At 37.5% G+C, this 21,740-nt stretch overlaps 1 long non-coding RNA gene across 1 annotated transcript in view; it reads right to left on the minus strand.

Annotated features, from left to right (window-relative positions):
* Window positions 1-21,740, minus strand: part of LOC123789061 (uncharacterized) — a 1,398,020-nt gene that overhangs the window by 926,941 nt on the left and 449,339 nt on the right. The gene's annotated exons all lie outside the window — the stretch shown is intronic.

The following is a 21,740-nucleotide window of genomic DNA, read 5'->3' on the forward strand; positions in this document are numbered from 1 at the left end:
GACTTTATACATCTATTCATCAAGATAAGTCAGAAGGGACACCAAGTTTCTAAAAAAAATTCTAACTCTACGAAACAACAGTTCATTCTAGGCCATGATCTAACAACTGAATGAAGGGCATTATTCAAGGGAAGATTACTATACAAATTATCTTACACTTCTCAAGAAGAACAACTAAAAGACAATTAAGGAAATTTCTCATATTAAACAGATATTGTACATAACAGATACCAAAATTTTCTGAAATAGGGATGCTTTTTTTTTTAAAGATTTATTATTTATTTGACAGAGAGAGAGAGAGAAAGCACAAGCAGGGGAAGCAGCAGGCAGAGGGAGAAGCAGGATCCCTGTTGAGCAGAGAGCCCGATGTGGGGCTCGATCCCAAGATCCTGGGATCATGACCTGAGCTGAAGGCAGATGTTTAACCAACTAAGCCACCCAGGGACCACAGGAATGCTCTTTTATAGTGTGACTAAATCAAACATCTCAGAACCACTCCATGGGTCACAGAAACTGAAAAAGTCTTAAGCGAGCTCAAACTATCTCTTCAACAACCACTTATATGGTCTTACCAAATCATTATAATTTTGTCTGCATAAGAAAGGTTAGGCCATGCCCTAGGGCATTAACTCAACAATGCTGCACAAGTCAAAGGCCACTGCTTATAGCCTAACTAAATAGGCTATAATAAAGGTATATCCTCCTTGTCACAGACTATGCAACCTATGATAAATTAGAAAAGCTATTCAGCTTTAAAACTTATATCTATATGAAAACCTGTATGTGGATGTTTATAGCAGCTTTATTCACAACTGGGAAAACCTGGAAGTAACCAAGATGTCCTTCAGTAGGTGAATGGATAAACTGTGATACAACCAGACAATGGAATAGTAATTCAGTGCTAGAAAGAAATGAGCTACCAAGTCATGAAAAAAAAAAAAACAAAAAACCATGGAGGAACTTCAGATGAATATTACTAAATGAAAGAAGCCAATCAAAAAAAGACAACACACTGTAAGATACCAGCTATATTACATTCTGAAAAAGGCAAAACTATGGAGACAGTAAAAAGATCGGTGGTTGCCAGGGGCTAGTGGGGAGGGAAGGATGAATAGGCAAAGAATAGAGCATTTTTAGGGCAGTGAAAATACACTGTATGATACCATAATGATGGATACATGTTATATATAATGACAAACCCATAAAATGTACAGCGCCAAGAATAAACCCTAATGTAAACTATGAGCTTTGGGTGATAACAATGTTTCAGTGTAGGTCCATCAATTAAGGGGACAATGATAATGGGGAAGGCTGTGCATGTGTGGGGGCAGGGGATATACGAAAAATCTATGCACTTACTTCTCAATTTTGCTGTGAACCAAAAACTGCTCTTAAAAAACAAATCTGTAAAAAAAAATCTATTCAGTTTTCATGATAGAATCACCTTCAGATTTGAGGGCATCACATGCATACAATCTCTACTGCTAAGTGAAATCATACAAAAAAGTTCTATTTAAATATGCTATTTTAATAAATACAAAATATTACTACGTCTCTTTCTCATATTAAACGTACATCTAATCTGTCAATTAAGCAAGTTTAACATCCTTATTTGATGGAAAATCTAGTGATTGTTTCTATAGTTCAAAAATTATCCATTTTCAAAACATATTTAGAAATTCTCTTATAGGGGCGTCTGGGTGGCGCAGTCGTTAAGCATCTGCCTTCGGCTCAGGGCGTGATCCCAGCGTTCTAGGATCGAGTCCCACATCAGGCTCCTCCGTTAGGAGCCTGCTTCTTCCTCTCCCACTCCCTCTGCTTGTGTTCCCTCTCTCGCTGGCTGTCCCTCTCTGTCAAATAAATAAATAAAATCTTAAAAAAAAAAAAAAGAAATTCTCTTATAAAATCCTTACTTGATATGTCTTTTCTCACAAATGAAAAGCGAAACTATAAGGCTGGTTATTGAATAACTACTGCAGATTCCCTCACAGGATCCAGATTCTTACTGGAAGAAATCAACTCAAGTGACTAAACTTACAGCCTTTTGTAAGGCATGTCAATTTGATTAATATAAAAGGCTAAATATAATCACAGATAGCTGATAGGTTTTCATAATTCATGACTTTGAAATGAACTATGAAAACAAAGATGATTCTTACCCTCCTCAGGTACTCCTATATAAATTGGACAACAAATACATGAACTGCTTGATGTCTGATGTTACCTGATGAAATTATGGTTATAAAAGTACAGACCCACCATAAAAGACATAAAAAATGCATCTAGAGGAAATGCTTATTCAGGTCATTATGGTTAAGCCAGTTATGCTGACTAGGGTCCTGTGCAAAGGCCTCTTGCAAAGCAAATGAAAAATCTATGGATAAGTTTAAAATTTCCATTTACGGACACACAAAATTTGGCCGAGAATGACTGGGATGTAAGATAGGTAATAGCAAAGTTAGGCTGGCTGAATAGTGGCATAAGGTAACCTCAAATGGATACTGCTGAAATCCTTCAGGAGATAACCCATGATAAAAAGAACAAACTGTCCACAATATTAATCAACACTGGTGGACAAATTCTTCTTAGTATCAGAGGATATATCCAGTTCTGTCTTATCTACAGCCAACATAATCCTGAAAAAATGGAAAGGTTGGACATAGGCAAGAATTGTGCTCTAATGGACTTCACTGAACATCTCTATATTTTTATACAATTGTCTTTCCCTATGAATTATGAATACGTTCTAGTGATAATATATTTTTTTCCGAATGTATAGCCTTCAAGCCCCAAATGCTATCACTACTACCTCATATCCTATAACATTTAATTGTCTTAGACTTCTCTAAGAGCAAGGTTAGAATTTCATATGGCATACATCATACCCACTTCAGTGGGAAACACGGCAGCTCTAAGGCCCAGGTGTGACTCAATTAGTTCCACAAGTCCCATACTTTCCTGATATCCCAGAGAATGTATATAATACACTACAAAAGCGTGAAACACTAGGGCCCAAAGGGCCAAACTTTAACCAGTGAAAGAATGAGCTGGCAGATAAATTGCCTTCTCTTCCTTCCCTTGATGGAGTACTCCAAGACTTCCTTCCTCAAATGGATTATTTTAACCTGCAGTGATTATATATGACCTCTCCAGATATATCATGTATGACCTAGCTACCAGCTATGTACTCTTTTGAAGCTGTGGTCAGCTCTATAATACATCATATTTATTTGATTTTCCTCTACTACTAGGTTGCTTCCTTTCTACTCACTTTTGACCCCCTGGATGGAAGATTTATTTTAGCTTCTGTTTTCTAGGAAATCTAAGCTAAGGCAACTGAGGCCAGAAGGGATCCAGTAGGCCATCAGACTGGTAATTTGACATTGCATTTTCATAAAGCAACAGGAACCCTATTGGTGGTGAAAACTGAGGTAGTATCAGTCCCTGAAAAGTAGTGAAACCACAATTACTAAAGCCCTTACTTGTGATTAATTAACATAATGTGTAGGTAGAATGCAAGGAATCAGAAGATCAAGAGATACTATTCTGATCAGTATGTTGTAATGATAATTATAAGGAATTTGGTGTTTGATGGCTTCTTTGAACAGCATGGGGGGTGGTCAGGAATTTAGGAAGGGCTTGCCTGGGCAGCTCATCTCTGCTCCTCACAGCATAAACTAAAGAAGCTCTACAGGGGCTAGAGGAGCTGTGGACAGGATGGCTCACTCACAGCGCTTGCAAGTTATTGCTGGTTGTTGGCTGGGAGGAAGTAAGAGCTAGCTGTTGGCTGGGAACTAAATAGGGCCTTTCAGCCATGTGCTGCAGGTCCTCTCCATGGGGCTTCCTGGGCTTCTTCACCATATGCAGCTGTGTTTTAAAAGCAAGTGTTCCAAGAGATAAAGATGAAAGCTGCAAGTCTTTTTCTGACATAGGCTCAGAAGTCCCAGAAAGTTGATTCTTCTGAATTATGTCAGTCAAGGATATTACTGACACCAGCCCAGATTCAACAAGAGGGCAACTGAACTCCACCTGTCAATGCATGGAGAAGCAAAGATTCTGTGACTGCCTTTAATCTCAGGTCTCTAGATCAGTTATCACAATAGAAACTGCAGGTTGATTTGATAATCTTTTTAAAGCCTTCTTTAAGCCAATTTATGCTTCTTCCCAAGTATTTTTTTTTTTTAAGATTTATTTATTTGAGGGAGAGAGCAGGGGGGAGGGGCAAAGGGAGGGGAAAATCTCAAGCAGACTCCCTGCTGAGTGCAAAGCCAGACCCAAGGCTCAATCCCACAACCCTGATATCATGACCTTAGCCAAAATCAAGAGTCCCTCGTTCAACCGATTAAGGCACCCAGGTGCCCTGGCTTCTTCCCAAGTATTTCAGTCTTATCTATTCTTCTGGGTCTTGCGCAATTTTGTGTTTCCTATCTTGAGTGGCCCCTGTGGAAGATCCAGTCATTTCTTAGGCTGCAAAGCCTGGCCACTATAGCAGTCACATTTACTTCATCGGCTCACACTTGTAGTTGTCTCAGCTGTCCTTAAAGGTAGGAATTGGGATTGGGTTTACTTGGGTTGCCACCTTTCATGGCAGAATCCACAGACACCCTAGCTCCTAAATCCAACCTGACTGTACTCAAAAAGGCTCTAGCTTCTCGTGGATTGACTTTTCTTTAAGTAACAACTTCACTGAGCTATAATTCACAGGCCATATAAGTCACCTGTTTCATGTGTACAATACAGTTGTTTTTAGTATACTCACAGAATGGCACAGCCAACACCATTATCTATTTTTAGGACATTCTCATCACCCATAGTTTGAATTTTGATCTACAACAGCTTGGATGAGAGGCAGCCACATTAACCGCTCACCTTCCAGCCTGTGACAGACTGTTTTGAAATGCAGTAGTTCCATATGGCCTCTCTGGAGATGTTCTGCTTGACCAAACAACCAGCTGTGATTTCTTGTAAAACAGGTGACAACTCAGTAGTGCAACATCTTATATTTGATTTCCATCCTGTCTGCCTCACTTGCCCTATCGCATGCTCTTAATTTCCTAGGACTGAAGTACCCAATAAAGTGTTAGCATTTAAGCTTTGCCCCAGGCTCTGTTTTCTAGGATGTGGGCATTCAAGAATCTCCACATTCTGACTTCCACCATCTCTCCCACCACAGATAACAACCACATATTATTCATTATTCCACAACTTCTTCAAATTATTCTTTTTCTAAGCAGTCCATTCCTTTTCCTATGCTATTCCTTCAGTCTACAATATATAATGTACTTTTCTAATTATTCACTCATAAAAATCTTGTTTTTTCTTTTAAGGCCCAGAGAAAAACACCTACTGGATGTTTTATCACTCTTTCCTTTGGTCTCTGGCTTCCACTTATACTTCTAATGAAGCTTTTACTGCATTCTGCCTTGCATCATAGTCAAATTTTAGCACCTGCTACATGTTAAGACTGCATTGGGAGGAAGCTCTTTTGTTCATTCTCCTTTGACTTTGTATCCCCCAAGTTTCTTGGCACAGTATCTTGCACATAATAGGTGACCAACCAATGGTGACTTAAGTTCCATAACAAACAAACAACAAAAAAAAAGTAGTATTTCAGATTGATACATTGGAATTAATTTCAAATGAGATTAGAACAGTTATTAACCATCTTACTTGCTCTGAAGGTTTCATGCTACAGAGTGTTTTAAATCTTCAAAGAATATTTTCCAGAAAATGTGAATTATTTCATTGTATTTTCCTTAGCACGAAGAAAAATCATACTGAAATTGGAAAATAAAAATCCATCTATATATTCAGTTCTGCCCTAGGTAGAATTGCTTAAAAATTCTTTTTTTTTTTTTCAGAAAACAGTTTTGACTGTATATTCAAGAAAAGTAAAGAACACGGTAATTTAATAAACTGCATAGAAACTCATGCTGCCTAAGAAATATCACTTTAACCAGAATATCCTACTTTTTTCAGAAAATTCAGAATCCTTTCCCATAAAAACATATTGTCATGAGGTATTAAAATTCTAATAAGCCCCTAACAAAAAATTTTGAAGTGTTTATTGCCTTGTATGTTTCCTGCTTTCTAATATTAGACAGTCACTCTTTTAAAGAAGGGTTGGCTCTGCAGCAAATCAGGCTTTGCCATAAATAGCAGTGAGCTAATACATTATTAAATAGTGTGCTAATTGCATTTCATCTAGAAAGAAAACCATAATGTGCAGTGGAATTTACTAATGTGCTTCACTGTAGTTTCTAGAACAGCAAAGCAAGCTCAAGTTATTCCATTATACTAATAATTAAATGGTGGCTCATTTTTTTCAGTATTTATTTAAGTTCCAGTTAGTTAACATACACTGTAGCATTCATTTCAGGAGCACAGTTTTGTGATTCAATACTTCCATACAACACCTGGTGCTCATCACAAGTGCACTCATTGAAGTGACAGTAAACAACTGATGATGACACGGTGTCATTAGTCCTTCATCATCCACACGACAACATTCTAATAATCTTCTACTTAGAAAGCCCCTGTTGAAATCTTAAATGAATGGTTTTTGCTCTTAGCAATGAGAATCAAGCCACCCAAGGAAGTGGTGTGGGAGCTCAAATAATTGAAAGATTGGAGAATCAGAGATCATCTCTGTATCTTTCAGATGTGATTTTTAAGAACGTATGGGTCTAGAGAGAGAAATTTGGAATCATGAACATATAAGTAATAGTAAACCCGTGGATATCTGTGAGATTACTGAGACTAAAAATAACAGAGAATGGAAGATTTATTGGGTTATGACAGGAATTTAGACAGGAATAAAAAATGATAAGGAATAATTTTATCTAAGGTTCTGAAAGAGGGTTTTATTAGCAATGCCAACAGTGTCAGGATGGTCAAGTAAAATAAGACCTTAAATGCATCCCTGCCCTCTTTCCTGGGCATAATTCCTCTTTCCAGTTACAAGCTATAATGTTCTGCCTAAATGTCCACTAGAATCACAAACCCAGCATCTCCCTGAATGAGCTCCAGAAGCACAGTCTTCATACCACTGTAGTAGCCTTTATCACACTATGTTCTGATATTCTTTACATTTCTATTGCCCTCGCGAGAATATAAAACTTTTAAGGCAGCATCTCTTTTTTTCATTTATTTTCTTTTCATCATTTCTTTTTTAACCTCTATATCCTAAACCTAGTACAGTGACAAGCACAACGTATACTTGCAAAGAATGTAAATACAAGAGATGAATCCTAATCTTTATTTCCCAATGTCTTCCCATGTCCATCAATGGCTTTCACATCTCAGACCTTCAAAATTATTTTCAGCCCTTTATTCATTATTTCTCATACCTAAATCATTTGCTAAGCCACACTGGCTTTATCTTTGCAATACCATTTATGCCCCCTCTTCATTTGTAATTGCACTATCACAATTTTATTTGAAGCCATCATTTCCTCAAGCTTCCTAACTTTAATTTCTTCCTCCTCCTTTCCTGCCTATGCTATTACTGCCGTTAGTGATCTAAAGTGGAGTTTTGATCATGTCACTTCCCTAACTTTCAAAATTTACACAGTACTTTAAAAAAAAAACTCTAAAATGCTAAGAAAGAAATTCAAAACCCCATGTAGGCCAATCTATCTTTCAAGGCTTTCCTCCCACTGATACCTAAATAATCTTGTCGTCTTTCTTAATACTTACCATTACCTAAATAAGCCTTTGTAATTTCTAGTTCTTCCCCCCTTTCTTCATAAAATTCACCGGATCCACGATATTTTCTTTTTTTTCTTAGTACTTCAACCAATTAGAATCTATACTATTTTCAAGAGCAATTTAAAATTTCATTTCCTTTTTGAAGTATTTTTGGACCACTTTACCAAATTTGCAAATAATCTCTCTCTAACATATTATCTTTCATATGACTGCCTCCTGACTCTAATGAGTTGACTTCCTGGCACCTCAGCACATCATTTTCAGTACCTAAATCATCATATCATCTTCTATGCCATCCTCCACCTCTTCCTCTATTATCTGTCTTCGTTATGAGCAAGACAGAAATCTAGATTTCTCCCCTTGCTCTCAACACCCAATTTGATCTAAAAGCCCTATGTATTATAGCCTCTAAATAACTCAAATCCATGCCCTCATTCCTGTCCCCACAACCCCTTCCTTATTGCACGTCTCAGTCTTCTCCAATCTGGATTAGCCAATTAAACTCTTCCAGTGAGTGCTCACTGATCACAGAATGAAGCCAAACATCTTTAAAACAGGACTTTTTCACCATTTGTCACTAGCTCATCCTATCGGTCTCACCTCTAAATGCTTCCCATCTTCACATCCTCTTTTCAGACAAGCTGAACTACATTTCATCCTGAAACATTCCAAGCTTCTTCATGCTTCCACATTATTTCCTATATTCTCCCCCATTCATATTTCTTAACACCCAACTAAGATGTCATATACTTAGAAAAAAAGCCTTTACCCTTCCCGGGCAGAAACATTTTCCTTCTTTTTCTACCACAGCCTAGTAATCATATTCCTAGCATTTCTTTCTACATTATAGTTCAATTATGTATTTACATGTCTATGTTATACACTAAAATGAAGAGTCTTTGAGGGAAGATGTCCTCAAAATTACCTCACTGGTATGTCCCCATTTATTAATACAACACATGGCATACAGTAAGCACTCAATGAGCACTTGTTGATTCAGAGGCTAAAAATAACCTTGAGTTAATCTAGTAGCTTTCTGGACCATCCCCCAAAGATTATCACTTCACTCTTAAAAAACTGCAGATAATCATATTATAAAGTGAATGGAATAGGTATTTTCAATCTAGAAGAATAAGGATTAAAGAAAAGTTTTTATGAAGGATAGCATTACTAGAGTTGTTGAGAAAAATCTTTCTTGACATAAAGAAATATATGAGAGACTTTACATTATGTTGCTTCTTTCTCCTACACTTTTTTAGCTCACTCCAATTTCTGAAGTCAGTACCAGTTTAAAACCAACATTAGATAATTGCTAAGTGTATTGTGTACCAATTTCTACTTAGAGTTAATGAACACCAGATAAAATTAAAGTAGCATATTATAGAAAATAAAAAATAATTTAGGCTAAATTTTTGCTATACTCCTTAAAAGAATAAATTACAATTCATCATAACTGTGATTCAAATCAGTATAATTACAAATTTTATTAAAACATGCAATTTAAAATAATTCTTTTCATAGGTTCATTCATGAGGAACTACACAAATTTCCTATTAAATCCAGGATGGAATTTATGTATTTTGGTCCAAGTGATTACAGTATATTCTGTAATTAAACAGAACGATCTGTATAAAGTCTCTTTAGGTGATTACATCCAAAGGATATAAAATCTTAAAAGATCACGCAACAAGATATTAGAAGCTGAATTTCACAAGCATACAACTTATATCAAAGTCACCACTAGCAATTCATTCCAAGATTTCTTCATTAATTCATGTATGTCTTCATCAAGACATTTGTTAAGCAACTACTTTATGACAGTTTCTGTATTTAAAACTGGTGATATAAATACAAATAAGATGCATAAAGATAGGTACATGACAGAATAACGATGAAGCTTATATGATATGCCAAGAAACTGCAGAAAAGGGAGCACTTATCTTGGTCCTAAGTGGTGAGAAAGACTGAGCACAGAAAGTAAACATCCCAATCAATTTTAAAGAATGACTAAGATTTGCCATATAAAATGAACTCTGAGAGCTTATTTAGCTCTAAAATGTGATGACAGAAATGCTTTTGGAGTGAAAATATCCCTCAGAGCACTATATTTTGTCATCTAAACAAAGCAAAGGAAAAGCAACATGCAAAACTGATATTAGATTTCTTCTAAGTTTTAGCGAGTGTTTCTTCTGCTGTTATGTCCCTGTGTTGTTTAAAGCAATCTGCAACTGACCCCTTCTATTTCATTAAGGCAATTTATAATTTCTGAAAAATAATACTATTCCCCAAATGTATGGTTACTCCAATCTACTATAAATTATTTCAAATTTATCATGTTAAGCATTGAAATAGAGCAGTTGTGTTTTACAATATCCATTAATAAATTCAGTTAATATAATTGACATTTTATAAGAGAAAAAGCCTGTGACCACAAAAAATAATTACACATCAACTTCAATGCTTTATCACCATTAACAGACCTTTATTTTCCATTTTTAAATTACGTTTAAAGAAAATGACTGAACTCATCACTGGGTGCTGTGTCCACAAAAGGGCATCTGCATCTTAGGGAAGGTGGCAGTTTTATTGTTGGTATTTTTCAGTAAGCCCACAATACATGCATGGAGTTTCAATGTTAATTCTATCTCACTTAATTAAAATGATACAAGCATCATGCAATGGAAAAAGAACTGAACAATCAAATGTAAATAAGAAAATCAAGATTTTTTTCACTGTTGTAGGTTTCAGATCTGATATTATAAAGAACACTTTACTCTGTGTATAACACCAACTTTAAAGTTCAAACAAGCTAAACAAATCAGACTGACAAATTTGCCATGATGCGCTTGAGAGCTCAATTTCCATATAATGATAAAGTAAACTTAAATTCTGAAAGATAGGAAACTATAGAAATATAACTTACATAACTCCTATAATTAGCAGCTAAACTCCTTCCCATAGCTAGTAAGTACAACAGAAGTGAGGGAAGGGCAAATGAATATGGAATGGAGTCAAATAAGCAAGTGTCAAAAGTGCTGATACAATGACAAACAAGTTTGACTTCTCTTAATCTATTATATTATGCTTTAAAGGTTTGGCCCTTAAAAAAACTGTCTGCATTTATTCATGACCCACAACAGAAAAAACGGAATGGGGCAGGAGAGAGTTTGCTGAATGAGGTTTTGCGATATGATTAAGTTCAAATTTTAACAAAATGATTGGCAAGGCTGGTCTAAAAGGAGGCCCAACTCTCTATCCAAAAAACAAAGCTAAACTTTCAAACTTTAAAAGCCAGCAAACTATATAATTTACATGTATCCCCTCAATAATTCTGTCAATAGCCTTTACATATCTCCTTTAAATATGAAAACAATGTTAATTGACTATAAACACGATCCTGTTTTTCTTATTTATTGACTAATGATTTGGGAAAATGGGAAAAATGCATGACAATATTTTCATTTTTGCTTGTCTTCTTTCTCTACTGCTGATCCTGCGACATGAAATCAGTCTTAAACAACTGTTTCAATTAGTATAGAACAATGGTTTAGTCATGCATACAAATATTGACCACATCTAATCATGGAAAATAACACTATGCTTGTTTTTGTATATAAACAACTCAGAAAATTGTGACCCACACTTGGGATAATGACAATAATAATGGTTAGAAAACACAGTTCTTTGCTAATTTAACACTCTAGTAATTTCGTAAAGAATTAAGTATCCTATTTTCTAAGAGGACTTTTGCTCTGACATAAACAAATAAAATACTTTCCTTTTAGAAAGCACATTTGGAACAAGAGTAGATAGAGTTAACCCTATGCAAATACTGTGAAGTCTTAAGAGAATTATTTCAAGAACAACTGATGTGCTTAAAGTTTTCTAGAACCAAATATGCACTTCCATAATCAATGTATATTTTAATATTTCAATTAATTGCTTTATTATACCAAACTATAAAATTACACTGAAGTTCCAAAAAAAAAAAAAATTCCATGCCTAACTGACAAAGAGTTAATCATTTTGCATACTCAATTCATTTTAGTTTATATTCTCTACCTTCTGAGTTTATTTATATCTTTTGTTTTGGAAAGACACCCAATCCACTAAACAAAAATGAGTTAAACATTTTTCAGTAATGTGTAAGATCACAATGATATTTACTTTGGGCTGAAAAAGAATACAGCAAGTTGCTGCACCTAATTATGAGATTCTAATCTACACTACAACACTTCATGTCAGTGCTTGTTTGAAATTACAGCATCTTCATTAACATATAATAAAACAATACTACTTAAAGCAAATGAATTACAACTTTAAAGCTTTAAAACTGTATTATGTCTACTTTAAAACTATCTCATGATCCTGATTTGAGGAAACCTAAATTCTACTTGCTGTGGAAGTAATTTTTACCTTAAGTAACTGAGGTCTAAATTTCCATCATTTTTACCTCTGAGAAGGGATTTACACTGACTGGGTTAAATAGCATCATACTTACAACAAATTCAAGTACATTTTGTCATACTGAAATCAAATGGATGATTCTAAAACCGAATTAGGTCCATTCAGACTTATAGCTAAGAGACCATTAATTGTTCACATCATTTATTACATAAACTGTGTCAAGAACATTGTAATGAATTTGCAAAAGGAAAAAAACTGGAAACAAGAATCTTTGCATCTAAAAAAATACAATTGCAATACAGAATTATTTTCAACGAAAGGCCTTTTGTTTCACCAATCATATAGAAAACTCATTAATTACACTTCTAGACTTCAACAAAAACCAAAGAGAATGTACATTGTCTACTCAGGATTTTAATAGCTCAAATTAAATTCTGCAAATAATTTTTAAAATCACAAACATCAGAATCTGGGTTAAATCTCATTATTACATGTTCCTTAAATTTAGTCTGCAAATTAAAAGTTGACTCAAGCTAAGGCAAAACCGACACAAAATCACATTTAACTAATCACCACTTACAAAGGTTAATTTGCCTACATTCCTTTGGGAAATATGGGATGCTCTGGGTTATTGCTAGAACTCAATTTACATCTGGAAGAATATGTGAGGAGAAATTTGGGGTTGTTGCTAAGGCCTAAAAGATACTGAAGCAAAGATATTTCCAAGAGGAAAGACAGACTTGAAGCTATAACCCAGTGTGGGAGACAGGTATAGGATGAAGGGAGAAGAAAGGAGTCATGAAGTAGGGTCTGGGGAGGGGCAGTTTTGGAAAAACTGTTAACCATAAGCTAATAATGACTTGTACTGGTGACATATTAGAGCAAAATGTTAAGCTGTGAGTTCAATGAGTAGAACACAGTGACATGCCATGTCTTGAAAGAGCTTTGAAGAAAAGATTTCTGAAGGGTTGTCTTTGAAAGAGCCATTGTAGCTCCAGCACGAACATGTGTCCTAATCTGTCCTGGACCACTGATGTTTATATACCTTTTCAGCAAAACTTAATAATAGCATCTCATTCATAATCAAATATGCTTCTTGGTTTGGATAAACTATATATTTATGGTTAGTTTGAAGTGAAAAGCAGACCCTGAGAGAATGCTTTGTATGCCAAGTGATTTATTAAAGAAAAGCTCCCTGAAGGAACCGGTAAGGGAATAAGAAAAGCAAAACAGGAAAAGGGAAGAAGCCGTGGAGGGTACGAGGTCACGTAATGTCCTAGTGAAGGTGGCTTTAGCTTGTTCCCTCAAGGTTCGTCTGAGTGTAAGTCACACCTCAGAAATCATCCCAATCTGAGGCTAGTAAGCAGGTGTTCATTATCCTGTACCCTAGTCACTGGCAAAAATTGCTCCCAGGTACTTCCAGCTCTTTGTAAGTACCTGAGGACAGCTCTCCAGGAACAAGCAAGCAAGAGCGGCAGTACTGGATATGAAAGGGCACAGAGAAATAAATTAGAGATAGGGGATTTGGACAAAGCACCAGCAGTGTTCACTACAGAGCCCCATGTGGGTCTCACTCTGACCCACCCTGCAGAAAACTGTTTATCAAACTGGGTTCCATGGATGACTCGCGCAAGTCAGTCATACCTCTAGAAATTATATGATTGATTTTTTTATATCTGCCTATCGTGCACTTTCCTAGAGAGAATAATGGCTTTTTTCATGTTATCGAAAAAGTCCAGGATCCAAATGAGATTCTGTAGCTGTTGCAGGAGAAACCACAAGAAAAGCAGTGTCTTGCGTGTAACTCTTTATGCAAACAGAGGACTGGTTCAATTCCCCCGTAACTTCATGTGGGAAGAAGAGATTTTTTTAAAAAAATTTTGTACATGCTCCTCAGAAGGTAGAAATACATCAGACAGGAAATCTAATGGTGTTGGAACCTCAGAATCACTAAGCGGCCTTAAGTCAGCTACAGTGATGCTGAATTTAAATCTGACCCTCATAATTCTACTGTAGGATTTATCTGGGCAAATGAACATTACAAAGAAATTGTTCTTTTTACCGTGCCTCCCACCAGTGGACTCCACATTTAATCAGTAATTATCAATAAATCGTCAGAAGAACCTTTGTGAAGTCGTAGGAAATAAGAAATTAAGCTACCTTCACAAGTGAGCTAACAAACCTTTACATGTTCATTACTATACACACAACCACACTTTGGAAAGCTCCCTGGACACAGTCGTGCAAAACAACTCCTAACTAGGCCAATCATGAATAATTTATTATTTTTCTGTTCACAGAGCTCACCACTCTCAGCACTAGTACTGCTGATACCTCCGAATTCTGTGTCACCACACCTTAAAAGTGTGACATTAGCATTCGCTCATTTATTTCTGAGACATTTAGCAACTTCTTGGTACATAAAAAGAGATGCAAAAATGCACTTGCTTTTTCAAAGTGGAATCTTTAATTTTCCTCTCAGATGGCTTTCTTGTGAAATATTTTATTCTTAATTAAAAATTTTCAATGTCTAGTTTTAAAAGTATTTTCTATCTAGTCATTCTTATCTCTGAGTTTTCATTACAGTATTATATTTCTACATCATGTAAGGAGAAACACAAGTCATATTCAAATAAGAAAATTGACCATTAAGTTGGAAAACAAATACTAAAATTAAATAATTCTATGTCTGCCAAAATAAATTTTGAAAACTGATTTGTGGGGGCGCCTGGGTGGCGCAGTGGTTGGGCGTCTGCCTTCGGCTCAGGGCGTGATCCCGGCATTATGGGATCGAGCCCCACATCGGGCTCCTCCACTATGAGCCTGCTTCTTCCTCTCCCACTCCCCTTGCTTGTGTTCCCTCTCTCGCTGGCTGTCTCTCTCTCTGTTGAATAAATAAATAAAATCTTTAAAAAAAAAAAAAAAAGAAAACTGATTTGTGGATTGAAATAATGATCAAAACAAAAAGTTACATTTTTTCCATGACATTTGCCTAAGATGTTCTTCATGCTACTTTATTTCTACAATCATGTTTCTCTCTCATCATATTCAAACCTTTTATGATGCTGAATGCTCCCCATAATTCATACTCTATGTCTGCCATCATTTCCTAACATGCCTCATCTGTAAAAGCTCCTATACACGGATTGGTTTAATACCCTATGTTTCAATATCTTACATATGCCTCTTAAGGTCCTAGACCCCAATTATTTCATCCATCTTTTCTCTTTGGAGCAATTTCTAGGAAACACAACTTATACTTCAAAGGTCCTGTTCTTAAAAATCAGAAGTAACCATAATGCCTAAGTAGCTAGATCAAAAAAAGTCAGTTCATGAGGGTGTGTTCTACTTTTCAACTTTTAGATCAAGAGTTGCACAATCTAGAGGGGGAGGAAAAAAGATGGCGGAGGAGTAGGGGACCCCATTATTAGCTGGTCCCCTGAGTCTAGCTGGATATCTACCAGACCATCCTGAAGACCCATGGAATCAGCCTGAGATGCATGCAGATACATCTGGATCTCTACAAATGAACATTTCAGTGCTGAGTATTGAGGTACGAAGTGGGGAGCCGTGAATCCATGCACAGATACCAGAAGATAAACATAAGGGGGAGAGAGACAATGCGCTCAGACTCCGGGAAGTAGTAGCCACCAGCACTGGGGAGCTGGCCAGACTCGCAGACTGGCACCTGCGGGAAAGCACACTGAGACTGTGAGCCTGGGAATGGGCGTAAGACCAGACTGAAAACTGGAGCTCTGGAGCGCACACTTGAACTACACTGAAACCGGGAGCTCGGGAGCCCGCACACGACCTGACTAAAAACCGGAACTCCAGAGCACTCACTGGAACCGGACTGATACCGGGAGCTCAGGAGCGTGTGACCAGACTGAAAACAGAAGCTCTGGAGCGCGTGAACCACACTGAAACAGGGAGCTCGGGAGCGTGCGGGAACCAGGGGCGGCTGGCGGTATTAGAAGCACAAAGGACAGAGACGTGCCAGCCCTAGAAGTGAGGGCTGGGAGAGCGGCAGTGGGGTGCACAACTTGGGACACTCCAGGGTTTTTAGCAGCACGGACAGAAACAGAGTTAAAGTGCCCAAAAGAGCTCAGTGGAGAGTGGACTGCAATCTCTCTGTTCTGAGACAGAGGCTAGTATACGGCCACTGCAGCTCTCTCAGAAGAGGCACAGAAAAACCATCAGGGAAAGCTGCCAGAGAAAAAAGCCCAGAAATACTGGTTCACGTTGTGCCCAACCCCATTCCCCCATACAGGGGACAGGGCGACTCTACCCAAACAGGGTTGCCTACGTATCAGTGAGGCAGGCACCTCACCCAGAAGGCAGGCTGAAAAATCAAGAAGCCCACATCCCTAAGGTCCCTATAAAACAAGTGCATACTGCCTGGGTCTTGGTCAATAATTTGGGCAATGTGCATCCCCACAACCTCTCCTCATCAGAATTACAAGGAGGAGAAATCCCCCCCAGCAAAGAAAAGATAATGAGTCTCTGGCCTCTGCCATAGAACTCATGGATATGGATATAACCAAATTGTCAGAAATGGAGTTCAGAGTAACAATGGTCAAGATCATGCGTAGGCTGGAAAAAATATTAACGAAAATATTAACGAGAATATAGAATCTCTAAGGATGGAAATGTGAGCGAATCTGGCAGAAATTAAAATGCTATGAATCAAATGCATTCTAAAATTGACACTCTGACAGCCAGGGTAAATGAGGCAGAAGAACAAATTAGCGAATTGGAGGATGGGATGGTAGAAGAGAAAGTTAAAATGGAAACTTGGCTCAAAAAATCCAATCACAAGAATGTAGACTACAGGAGATTACTGACTCAATGAAACGTTTCCAATGTCAGAATCATAGGCATCCCCAAAGGGGTGGAGAAAGAGAGAGGTCTAGAAGAGATATTTGAACAAATTGTAGCTGAGAGTTTCCCTAATCTGGCAAAGGAAACACGCATTCGTGTCCAAGAGGCAGAGAGGACCCCTCCCAAGGTCAATGAGAACAGACCTACACCACATCACGTCACAGTGCATTTCGCAAATATGAGATCCAAGGATACAGTATTGAAAGCAGCCAGGAGGAAGAGAACTCTTACGTACAGAGGGAAAAATATCAGAATAACGTCAGACCTGTCTTCAGAGACCTGGCAGGCTAGGAAGGGTTGGCAGAGTATTTTCAAAGCTCTATCTGAGAAGAACATGCAGCCAAGGATCCTTTATCCAGCAAGGCTATCATTCAGAATTGATGGAGAGATAAGGACCTTCCAGGATCAGCAGAAACTGAAGGAATTTGTAACCATGAAGCCAGCCCTACAAGAGATATTAATGGGGTTCTATAAAAGTAAAAAGGACCCAAGAGTGATACAGAACAGGGATTTACAATCTATAGAAATAAAGACTTCACAGGCAACATGACATCATTAAAATCATATCTCTCAATAATCACTCTCAATGAGAATGGCCTAAATGCTCCCATAAAACACCACAGGGTTGCAGATTGGATAAAAAGACATGACACATCCATTTGCTGTCTACAAGAGACTCATTTTGAACCTAAAGATACATTCAGACTGAAAGTGAAGGGATGGAAAACCATTTTTCATGCCAATGGACCTCAAAAGAAAGCTGGGGTAGCAATTCTCATATCAGACAGATTAGATTTTAAACTAAAGACTGTAGTTAGAGATACAGAAGGATACTATATTATTCTTAAAGGATGTATCCAACAAGTGGATATGACAACTATAATTATCTATGCCCCCAATAGGGGAGCAGCTAGATACACAAGCCAACTCTTAACCAGAATAAAGAGTCATATATATAATAATACGTTAATAGTAGGGGACCTCAACACTCCGCTATCAGCAATAGACAGATCACCTAAGCAGAAAATCAACAAAGAAACAAGAGCTTTGAGTGACATACTGGACCAGATGGACCTCATAGATATATACAGAACACTACACCCCAGAACAACAGAATACTCATTCTTTTCAAATGCACATGGAACTTTCTCCAGAATAGACCATATACTGGGTCACAAAACAGGTCTCAACCGATACCAAAAGACGGAGATTATTCCCTACATATTCTCAGACCACAATGATTTAAAACTGGAACTCATTCACAAGGAAAAATGTGGAAGAAACTCAAATACTTGCAAACTAAGAACCATCCTGCTCAAGAATGATTGGGTAAACCAGAAAATTAAAAATCAGTTTAAACAATTTATGGAGACCAACAGGAATGAAAAACACATTGGTCCAAAACCTATGGGACACTGCAAAGGACACTCACTCAAAAGAATAGAAAAATCTAAAATGCAGTTTTTATATTCTCACCTCAAGAAGCTGTAGCTGGAATAGAACAGGCCTAACCCAGGCACGAAAAGGCAGGTGATCAAGATTAGAGCAGAGATCAATGAATTAGAAACCAGAAGCACAGTAGAGCAGATCAACAGAACTAGAAGCTGGTTCTTTGAAAAAATAAATAAGATCGATAAGCCACTGGCCAGACTTATTCAACAGAATACAGAAAGGACCCAATTAATAAAATTATGAATGAAAGGGGAGTGATCACGGCCAACACCAATGAAATAGGAAGGATCATTAGAAACTTTTACCAACAGCTTTATGCCAATAAATTGAACAACCTGGAAGAAATGGAGGCCTTCCTGGAAACCTATAAACTACCAAGACTGAAACAGGAAGAAATTGATTATTTAAACTGACCGATTACTTATGAAGAGATTGAAGCAGTGATCAGAAACCTCCCCAAAACAAGTCAAGGTCCTGACGGATTCCCCAGGGAATTCTACCAAACATTCAAAGAAGATAGAACACCTATTCTCCTGAAGCTGTTTCAAAAAATAGAAACAGAAGGAAAACTACCAATCTCATTCTATGAAGCCAGTATTACCTTGATCCCCAAACCAGGCAAAGAGCCCATCAAAAAGGAGAACTAAAGATCGATATCCCTGATGAAAATGGACACCAAAATTCTCAACAAGATCCTAGCTAATAGGATCCAACAGTACATTAAAAGGATTATCCATCAAGACCAAGTGGGATTCATCCCTGGGATGCAAGGGTGGTTCAACATTCGCAAATCCATCAGTGTGATAGATCATATCAACAAGAAAAGAGTTAAGAACCATATGATCCTCTCAATTGATGCCGAAAAAGCATTTGACAAAATACAGCATCCTTTCCTGATTAAAACCCTTCTGAGTGTAGGGATAGAGGGTACATTCCTCAATTTCATAAAAACCATCTACGAAAAGTCTACAACAAATAACATTCTCAATGGGGAAAAGCTGAAAGCCTTTCCCTTAAGATCAGGAACATGACAAGGATGCCCACTCTCGACATTATTGTTCAACATAGTACTAGAAGTCCTTGCAACAGCAATCAGACAACAAAAGGGGATAAAAGTATCCAAATCAGCAAAGAAGAAGTCACACTGTCTCTCTTCACAGATGACATGATACTCTATATAGATAACTCAAAAGTCTCCACCCCAAACTACCTGAATTTATACAGCAATTCAGCAATGTGGCGGGATACAAAATCAATGCTCGGAAATCAGTTGCATTTCTATACATGAACAATGAGACTGAAGAAAGAGAAATTAGGGAATCCACTCCATTTACAATACCACCAAAAATCATACATTATCTCAGAATTAACTTAACCAGAGACATAAAGGATCTATATTCTAGAAACTACAAATCACTCTTGAAAGACATTGAAGAAGACACAAAAAGATGGAAAAATATTCCAGGCTCATGGATCAGAAGAATAGACATAGTTCAAATGTCTATGCTACCCAGAGCAATCTACACTTTCAATGCCATCCCGATCAAAATACCAATAACATTTTTCAAACAACTGGAACAAACAGCCCTTAAATTTGTGTGGAACCAGAAAAGGCCCCAAATCTCCAAGGAATTGTTGAAAAGGAAAAACAAAGCTGGGGGCATCACGTTGCCGGATTTCAAGCCATACTACAAAGCTGTGATCACAAAGACAGCATGGGACTGGCATAAATACAGACACATAGACCAATGGAACAGAATAGAGAACCCAGAAATGGACCCTCAGCTCTTTGGGCAACTAATCTTTGACAAAGCAGGAAAAAACATCCAGTGGAAAAAAGACAGTCTCTTCAATAAATGGTGCTGGGAAATTGGACAGCTATATGCAAAAGAATTAAATTTGACCACTCTCTCACACCATACACAAAGATAAACTCCAAATGGATGAAAGGCCTTGATGTGAGGAGAGGTCCTTGATGAGACAGGAATCCATCAAAATCCTAGAGGAGAACATAGGCTGCAACCTCTTTGACATCAGGCACAGCAACTTTTCATGACACATCTCCAAAGGCAAGAGAAACAAATGAAAAAATGAACTTGTGGGACTTCATCAAGGTAAAAAGCTTCTGCGCAGCCAAGGAAACAGTCAAAAAAACTAAGAGGCAGCCCACGGAATGGGAGAAGATATTTGCAAATGACACCACAGATAAAAGACTGGTATCCAAGATCTTCAAAGAACTTCTCAAACTCAACACACAGGAAACAAATAATCAAATCAAAAAATGGGCAAAAGATATGAACAGACAGTTTTCCAATGAAGACATACAAATGGCTAACAGACACATGAAAAAATGTTCAAAATCATTAGCCATCAGAATTCAATTCAAAACCACACTGAGATACTTACACCAGTTAGAATGGCAAGAACTGACAAGGCAGAAAACAACAAATGCTGGAGAGATGTGGAGAAAGGGGATCCCTCCTACACTGTTGGTGGGAATGCAAGTTGCTATAGCCACTTTAGAAAACAGTGTGGAGGTCCCTTAAAAAGTTACAAATTGAGCTACCCTATGATCCAGCAATTGCACTACCGGGTATTTACCCCAAAGATACAGACGTAGTGAAGAGAAGGGCCATATGCACCCCAATGTTCATAGCAGCATTGTCCACAATAGCTAAATGGTGGAAGGAGCCGAGATGCCCTTCAACAGATGACTGGATTAAGAAGATGTGATCCATATATACAATGGAATATTACTAAGCCATCAGAAAGAACGATTACACAACATTTGCAGCAACATGGATAGGACTGGAGGAGATTATGCTAAGTGAAATAAGTCAAGCAGAGAAAGATAATTATCATATGGTTTCACTCATTTATGGAACATAAGAAATAGCAGGAAGATTGGTAGGAGAAGGAAGGGAAGAATGAAGGGGGGGTAAGCAGAGGGGGGAATGAGCCATGAGAGACTATGGACTCTGGGAAACAAACTGAGGGCTTCAGAGGGGAGGGGGGTAGGGGATTGGGATAGGCCGTGGTGGGTAGTAAGGAGGGCACATATTGCATGGTGCACTGGGTGTTATACACAAATAATGAATCATGGAACATTACATCAAAAACTAAGGATATACTGTATGGTGACTAACATAATAAAAAATTATTATAAAAAAAAGTGGGAGAAAGGAAAACGAGGGAAAAAAAAAAGAGTTGCACATTCTAAACATTCTCCTGCGTTCACCAGCCCCACTCCCCCTTCAGTGTGAATCTAGATACCATTATAATTAGTCTCT

Source organism: Ursus americanus, chromosome 3 (genome assembly GCF_024610735.1).
Source record: "Ursus americanus isolate L20-20 chromosome 3, mUrsAme1.1.p, whole genome shotgun sequence".
In the NCBI taxonomy this organism is placed as follows: domain Eukaryota; kingdom Metazoa; phylum Chordata; class Mammalia; order Carnivora; family Ursidae; genus Ursus; species Ursus americanus.